Source organism: Arachis hypogaea, chromosome 15, assembly GCF_003086295.3.
Source record: "Arachis hypogaea cultivar Tifrunner chromosome 15, arahy.Tifrunner.gnm2.J5K5, whole genome shotgun sequence".
Lineage (NCBI taxonomy): Eukaryota > Viridiplantae > Streptophyta > Magnoliopsida > Fabales > Fabaceae > Arachis > Arachis hypogaea.
In genome coordinates this window covers 101,788,735-101,795,120 of record NC_092050.1, presented here as the reverse complement: position 1 = coordinate 101,795,120, position 6,386 = coordinate 101,788,735, and the positions used below count along the sequence as shown (strand labels likewise).

The 6,386-nt window shown below is 41.9% G+C and overlaps 1 non-coding gene across 1 annotated transcript; it reads left to right on the top strand.

Moving 5' to 3' along the window:
* Positions 1–470: 470 nt before the first annotated feature.
* On the top strand, positions 471–574 carry LOC112752463 (small nucleolar RNA R71). Its single transcript, XR_003176899.1, has one exon. It is a non-coding gene; the product is annotated as a small nucleolar RNA R71 (small nucleolar RNA).
* The last annotated feature ends 5,812 nt before the right edge of the window (positions 575–6,386 follow it).

Below are 6,386 nucleotides of genomic sequence, written 5' to 3'. Positions count from 1 at the left end.
TGGACTTGTTATGTTGGTTTTGCTGGTTTCCCCACCCAAAGTTTGGGTGGTTTTTCCAGCCTGGGTTGTAAGTGTTGGAATGTGGATCATATGGTTGCCTTTGTTGATTTCCTACATAATTGGCCTCTTCCCAATCACCTCCTTCAGTGCTTTCTTCTTCTTGATCTTGTGTGTGTATTGCAGCCACTTGTTTTGTTTCTAATTTCCTGGTGAGCTCTGCTAGTTGCTTGGCAAACACCTTGTTTTGGGCTAGAATTGTATCAACATGGTTCAGCTCCATGACTCCCTTAGTGTTGTGTCTCTCTGATGCATAGTAGTACTCATTCTCAGCCACTGTCTCAATCACTTCAATGGCTTCTTCCACAGTCTTTTTCCTATTCAATGAACCTCCTGATGAATGGTCTACAGCCTTCCTTGATTCATAAGACAGTCTATCATAGAAAATATGCAATTGCACCCAGTCATGGAACATGTCTGGTGGGCATTTCCTTGTCAAATCCTTGAATCTCTCCCATGCCTCGTAGAGAGTTTCACCATCTTGTTGTCTAAAAGTCTGAACCTCAGATCGAAGCCTATTGACCTTTTGTGGGGGGTAGAAACGTGCCAGAAACTTGCTTTCCACCTCGTCCCATGTTGTTAGGCTCCCCCTTGGGAATGATTCCAGCCACTTAGCTGCCTTGTCCCTAAGTGAAAATGGGAACAAAAGCAGTTTATAGGCATCTTCCTGGACTCCATTGGACTTCACAGTGTCGCAAATTCTCAGGAATTTTGTGAGATGTTGGTTTGGGTCTTCATTAGCACTCCCACCAAATGAACAATGATTCTCCACAAGTGATATTAGCTGTGGTTTGAGCTCAAAATTATTGGCCTGAATGGGTGGTTTCTGGATGCTGCTACCACAATTCCCAGAGGTTGGGTTTATGTATGAACTAAGAACCCTCCTCTCAGGAATGGCATTGTTTCCATCAGCTCTCTCATGGTTGTGAATTTCTCTATCCATGTTGAGATCTAAAGCTTCCTCAAAATTGTCCTCAGATTCTCCTTCAGATTCTTCTTCTCCCAGTGTTCTCTTCCCTCTTGCTTCCCTTCTAAGTCTATGAAGGGTCCTCTCTGGTTCGGTATATGGAGGAGTTGATGTCTCGCCTCTCCTACCTGTCATACAAGAACACAGCACAGGCAACAAACAAGTGAAATACTCTTGGTTAATGGAAGAGTATGGTTAGAGCAGTTGAGGAATTAATTCAAACAGTTAGTGAGTCAGTGAGTTAGTTGCTTGAATTTAAAGGCATAAAGAAAGAAAGCATGTAACAGAGTGCAGAAATTAAAATTCAACAAGTAACTTGTACTGAATTAATCAAAACAAAAAAAATGCTCAATCTAGTTAACTTCCAATTTGAGAATTGTCAATCGAAAACCAATTCCCGGCAACGGCGCCATAAAACCATAAACTTGATGCGCATAAACTTGTTATGCCACGATTTAGGAAATTACACGATCGGCAAAATTCCTTCCGGCAAGTGCACCGGTTATCGTCAAGTAAAAACTCACAATAGAGTGAGGTCGAATCCCACAAGGATTGGTTGAATGAGCAATTCGGATTAGAAGTATGTTTAGTTGAGCGGAATCAAGAATTAGATGAGAATTGCGGAATGTAAAATTGGCGGGAAACGTAAATGACAAGAAATTGAAATGGCGGAATCTTAAATTGCATGAATTAAAGAGCAGAAGCTAAATTGCTGAAATTAAAAGGGAATAGGGGTGATTGCATGAATTAAGTTGCAGAATGTAAAGAGAAAGTGGAAATCAGAAATGGGGAATTCATTGGGTTATAGGAGATATTGAGATCTCCGAATCAAAACATGTTTATCTCTTCCTCAACCAATGCGTTCATTGAATTTGGCTTGGCAATCTTATATGATTGGATCCCAATCCCTTGGCTCACCAATTCTCTCTAAAAACAAACAAATTCCCAATCCCTTGGTTTAAATGTTCATAAGAAGAGATGATGCTCGATCACTGATTATACCACACAGTTTCATGAACCACAATTTGGTAGGATTACATGTCACAATATCCATCCAAACCCCAATCCAATTCACTGTGAGAAAGCTTCTCTAGCATGAATCCTCCATTCCTTTCCCAAGGTTCCGAAGGATTCCAATTATGGGTAGTTTCTTTCCCAAGACAACTACCCAATGGAATTAGATCGAGAAGCTTTCTAACAAAATTCAAGAGAAAAGGTTGAAGAAGAAGATAAACTATTATTGATTCATTGAATTACAATAGAGCTCCCTAACCCAATGAAAAGGGGTTTAGTGAGTCATAGCTCTGAATTCAATTACAAAGATGTGAAAACTAGCCAAATGAAAAGGTAAAAGTCCCTCCTAACTTAAATTCTATCCTATTTATACACTTTCTATATTGAGCTTCTGTTGTGTTTCTTGGGCTTTGAGGCCTCTCCCTGCTTTCCTTTTGCCTTGGGTTTATGATCCATAATCTTGATGAGGCTGCTGATCCAAATTCTGTAACATTCATTGAGCCAACTTAGTGATAATCAAATAATGACACATGACTCAACAAATTGAAATTTCAGACTCATCAATCCTTCAGGCCCAATCCCATAAACCATGATATTCAATTGGGTTTCATACCAGAGTAAGTTTAAGTTAATGTTTGTGCTCAAATACTAACTTAAACCGCAATATTTTTGGCCCAGAAACCTTTTCCAAGAGTGGCGTTTAAGTTGCAGTTTAAGCTTAAACTGCAGCTTAAACGCCAGACACTTCCAGTGATGCCTTTTGTGGAAGCACGTTTAAGCTTCAGTTTAAGGTTAAACTGAAGCTTAAACGTGGAAATGGAAGAAGGCAGCCCTGGAGGGTAACGTAGTCGAACACGTTTAAGCTTCAGTTTAAGGTTAAACTGAAGCTTAAACGTGGAGATAGGAAAGGCAGCCCTGGAGGTCGAACACGTTTAAGCTCCAGTTTAAGGTTAAACTGGAGCTTAAACGTGGAAATAGAGAAAGCCATCCTGGAGGTCGAACACGTTTAAGCTCCAGTTTAAGGTTAAACTGGAGCTTAAACGTGGAAGCTGAGAAAGGTAGCCCTGGAGGTGTCGAACACGTTTAAGCTCCAGTTTAAGGTTAAACTGGAGCTTAAACGTGGAAATGGAGAAAGCAACCCTGGAGGAGAAAACTTGGTCGAACACGTTTAAGCTCCAGTTTAAGGTTAAACTGGAGCTTAAACGTGGAAATGGCTCCCTGGTGCATTCCCCATTTCTGGCGTTTAACCTCCAGTTTAAGGTTAAACTGGAGGTTAAACGTGGAAATGCTTCCTGAGTGGAATTCTCATTCTGGCGTTTAACCTCCAGTTTAAGGTTAAACTGGAGGTTAAACTTCAGTTTCAGCATTTCTTAGCCTTCATGATTCTGGCGTTTAAGCTCCAGTTTAGGCTTAAACTGGAACTTAAACGCCATTTCCAGCATTATATGGCTTGGTAGTTTAAGTTCCAGTTTAAGCTTAAACTGGAACTTAAACTCCACATGTGATATTCAAGCTTCCTTTATTGATTTTGTTGCTTCCTTGCCTAGCCTCTTCTTTCCTGAAATCATCCAAACAATTGCATCAAAGTCTTGCAAAATTTCATGAGAATTCTTCCATTCATAGCATTCAAGTAATATAACTAAAACTCATGGAATTTGCATCAAAATCATACTGTTTGGATGGTTCATTGCTTTGTTATTCATTTAACCATTCTTGGTTACTTTAAGCTCAAGAAAATGCATAAAACAACTAAAACTAACAGAAAAATGCTAGTGAAACTAGCCTAAGATGCCTTGGCATCATGGGCTCAGGTGCTGAAGGAGGTGGGGCTACTGGTAAAGAAGATGGTATAGCTGCCTCGACTACTGCTCTAGCTCGAGAACGGCGGCTAGTCGGGGGTCTCTCGTGCACCCACACACCCCAGGGAATAGTAACTTCCTTGTTGTCGTCATCTGGAGGTGGTGGTGTCACGTCATTGTCCTCCCACGGGACATCGGCTAGCTCAGCTAAGCTAGTAACCAGTGTCGGAAACGGTAACAAGCCGCGAATATGAGCTCTCCACATGCTATGCCTAATCAGTCGGGGAAAATATACTTCCTTCCCCTCCATGACACACCCAATCAAGACTAGCATATCCATCGGAACCTCTGAAAAGTGAGTGGTAGGGAAGACATAGTGGGCAAATATTTGTTGCCAAGTCCTAGCCTCCCTAGTCAGATGTGCAAATAGCATGCCCTTGGGCTTTGTGTTGCTCGAATCCAGTACCCAAGAAGCATCTAGTGTAGCAATCACGCGCCGAAGTGCCTCATAGTTGAAAGTCATCGAGAGGATAGCTACCTCTGCCTGCTGGTAGGCACACGTCTCAGGAGTACCAACTCTGCAGAGCAGTGCATCCCTCAAGGCATCCTCAGTAATCATAATCTCTCTACCCCTCAAGAAAACTGAATCCAAGCCCGGTCGAAAGAAATTGCAGTAAAATTCCTTGACCCACGAGATGTTAATCCGTCCCAAGTCCCTATCGACGAAATCCAAGCCCAGCTCAGAAATACGGGCGTTTATGGCACGCCTCACATCATTGGGAAGATTCAGCTTCTTCTCAATATTCAGATTCTTCTTTGCATAACGGGAAAGGCGTAGCTCACAGTAGAGATTTGGAAATTTGGTTGGATCAGTGGACGGGAGTAACTGATTTTCTTTCTCCTCCTCATTCAGCGGATTCCTCGCATAGTTAGCAGATGGTGGGGGTGTAGAGGTCTTGGAGCGCTTCCTTTTTTGGAGGCAGAGGCTATGGCTTTTCCTTTATCCGACATCCATGGTGGGGTGTCTCCCACCTAGCACTTTTAGTTTAAGTCCTTAAGTTGGACATTTTGAGATGCTTATTGTCATGGTGGCTTATGTTTGTACTCGTCCTTGAATCTCCAAGGATCTTTGCTTCTCAATTGGTTGACAGAATTTCCAACCGTCTTCATCAAGCTTGGGCAAAGTTCTACCCAAGATATGAGTCCCCATAGTTGGTTTTCACATAGCGAACCGGGATCCCATATCTTGTCTTCACACCCATCCGTTAGTTGAGTTTCATGGTTTTGTCGGATGAGCGGTTGACATAAAGGTGATTGACGCATAGAATTCTCTTTACTCCACCAATGCTTCCTCCTAGATCCGTATAAAGTAATCCTTGTCCCAACATCATCCCTATACCTTGAGGCCTTGGCCTTGATAAGCTTAACACCTATTTTCCAACCACTACACAACTCGTTTTTGCTTTTAATTCCACAAAGAGTTCTAAGTTGACCATCATTTTCAAGCAAACCATATTCAAGTGAGAGATTAAAGCTCAGGGATAGAGATTTTACCCACTTAAATGTTGTATTGGATGGTAATTTGGGGAGAGAGGCTTCCCCACACTTAGACCATGCAAGGTCCACTCTCTTGTGCTCCTCTTTAGTTGTTTCCACCTCTTCACAATTCTCTTCACTTTCAACCTCATCCTTTTTGTTACGTGGCTTGGTGTTATCTTCAAGCACTTCATCTTGTTTAATGAGAGGCGATTCAATTTTGGATAGAAATTCATTGATGAACGAGGTCATCTCTTGATCAACCTCTTCATATTCTTCAATTTCAATATACACCGTGCCCTTCTCATCTTCCTTGGGAGGTTGTGCATACTCTTCTATAATTTCAACTCCATGTCCAACGGGTGAAGATTCCATTGTAGAGAGAAATTCATCTATGATTGAATCCATTTCTTGATAAACCTCTTCCAAGTCTCCGACGATGATATGTCTTGGAGATTGCGCACCCTCCTCAACATCAATATCAAGCTTCTTGGAAGAGTTCTCCATGATGCTACATTCCCATGGACTTTCAACATCTCCGAGATCTTCAACCACTTCTCCCCTTTCTTCAATGATCATAGGTTTCTCCAATTGTTCCAACACAAAGTTTGACTCCTCCTTTTCCACCGAATTTTCCAATTTCTCCTTCATGCTTTGCTCTTCTTTTGACTTTTCACATGTGGTCACGGAGGTACCTTGAATATTCAAGCATTGGTGGGCTAAAGTGTGCACCACCTTAGTCAAGTTGGTCACGAACTCAAGTGTATCCCGTTTCATGGCCTCTTGTCCTTGAAGTAACAAAGTGAGAGAATCGTTTATTTGGGCTTGTGGTGGGTAGGAAGGTTTGTTGTTTTGGAGAGAGAGTTCATAATAGGAAGGTGGTTCTTTTTGGTAAGGTTGTGGAGATTGTGTGTATTGAGGTGGTTCTTGGTAGTGATCTTGATAGGGTGGTGGTTCTAAGGGCTCTTGCTCATAATGGTCATAAGAATATGGTAGGGGTGGTTGGTTATATG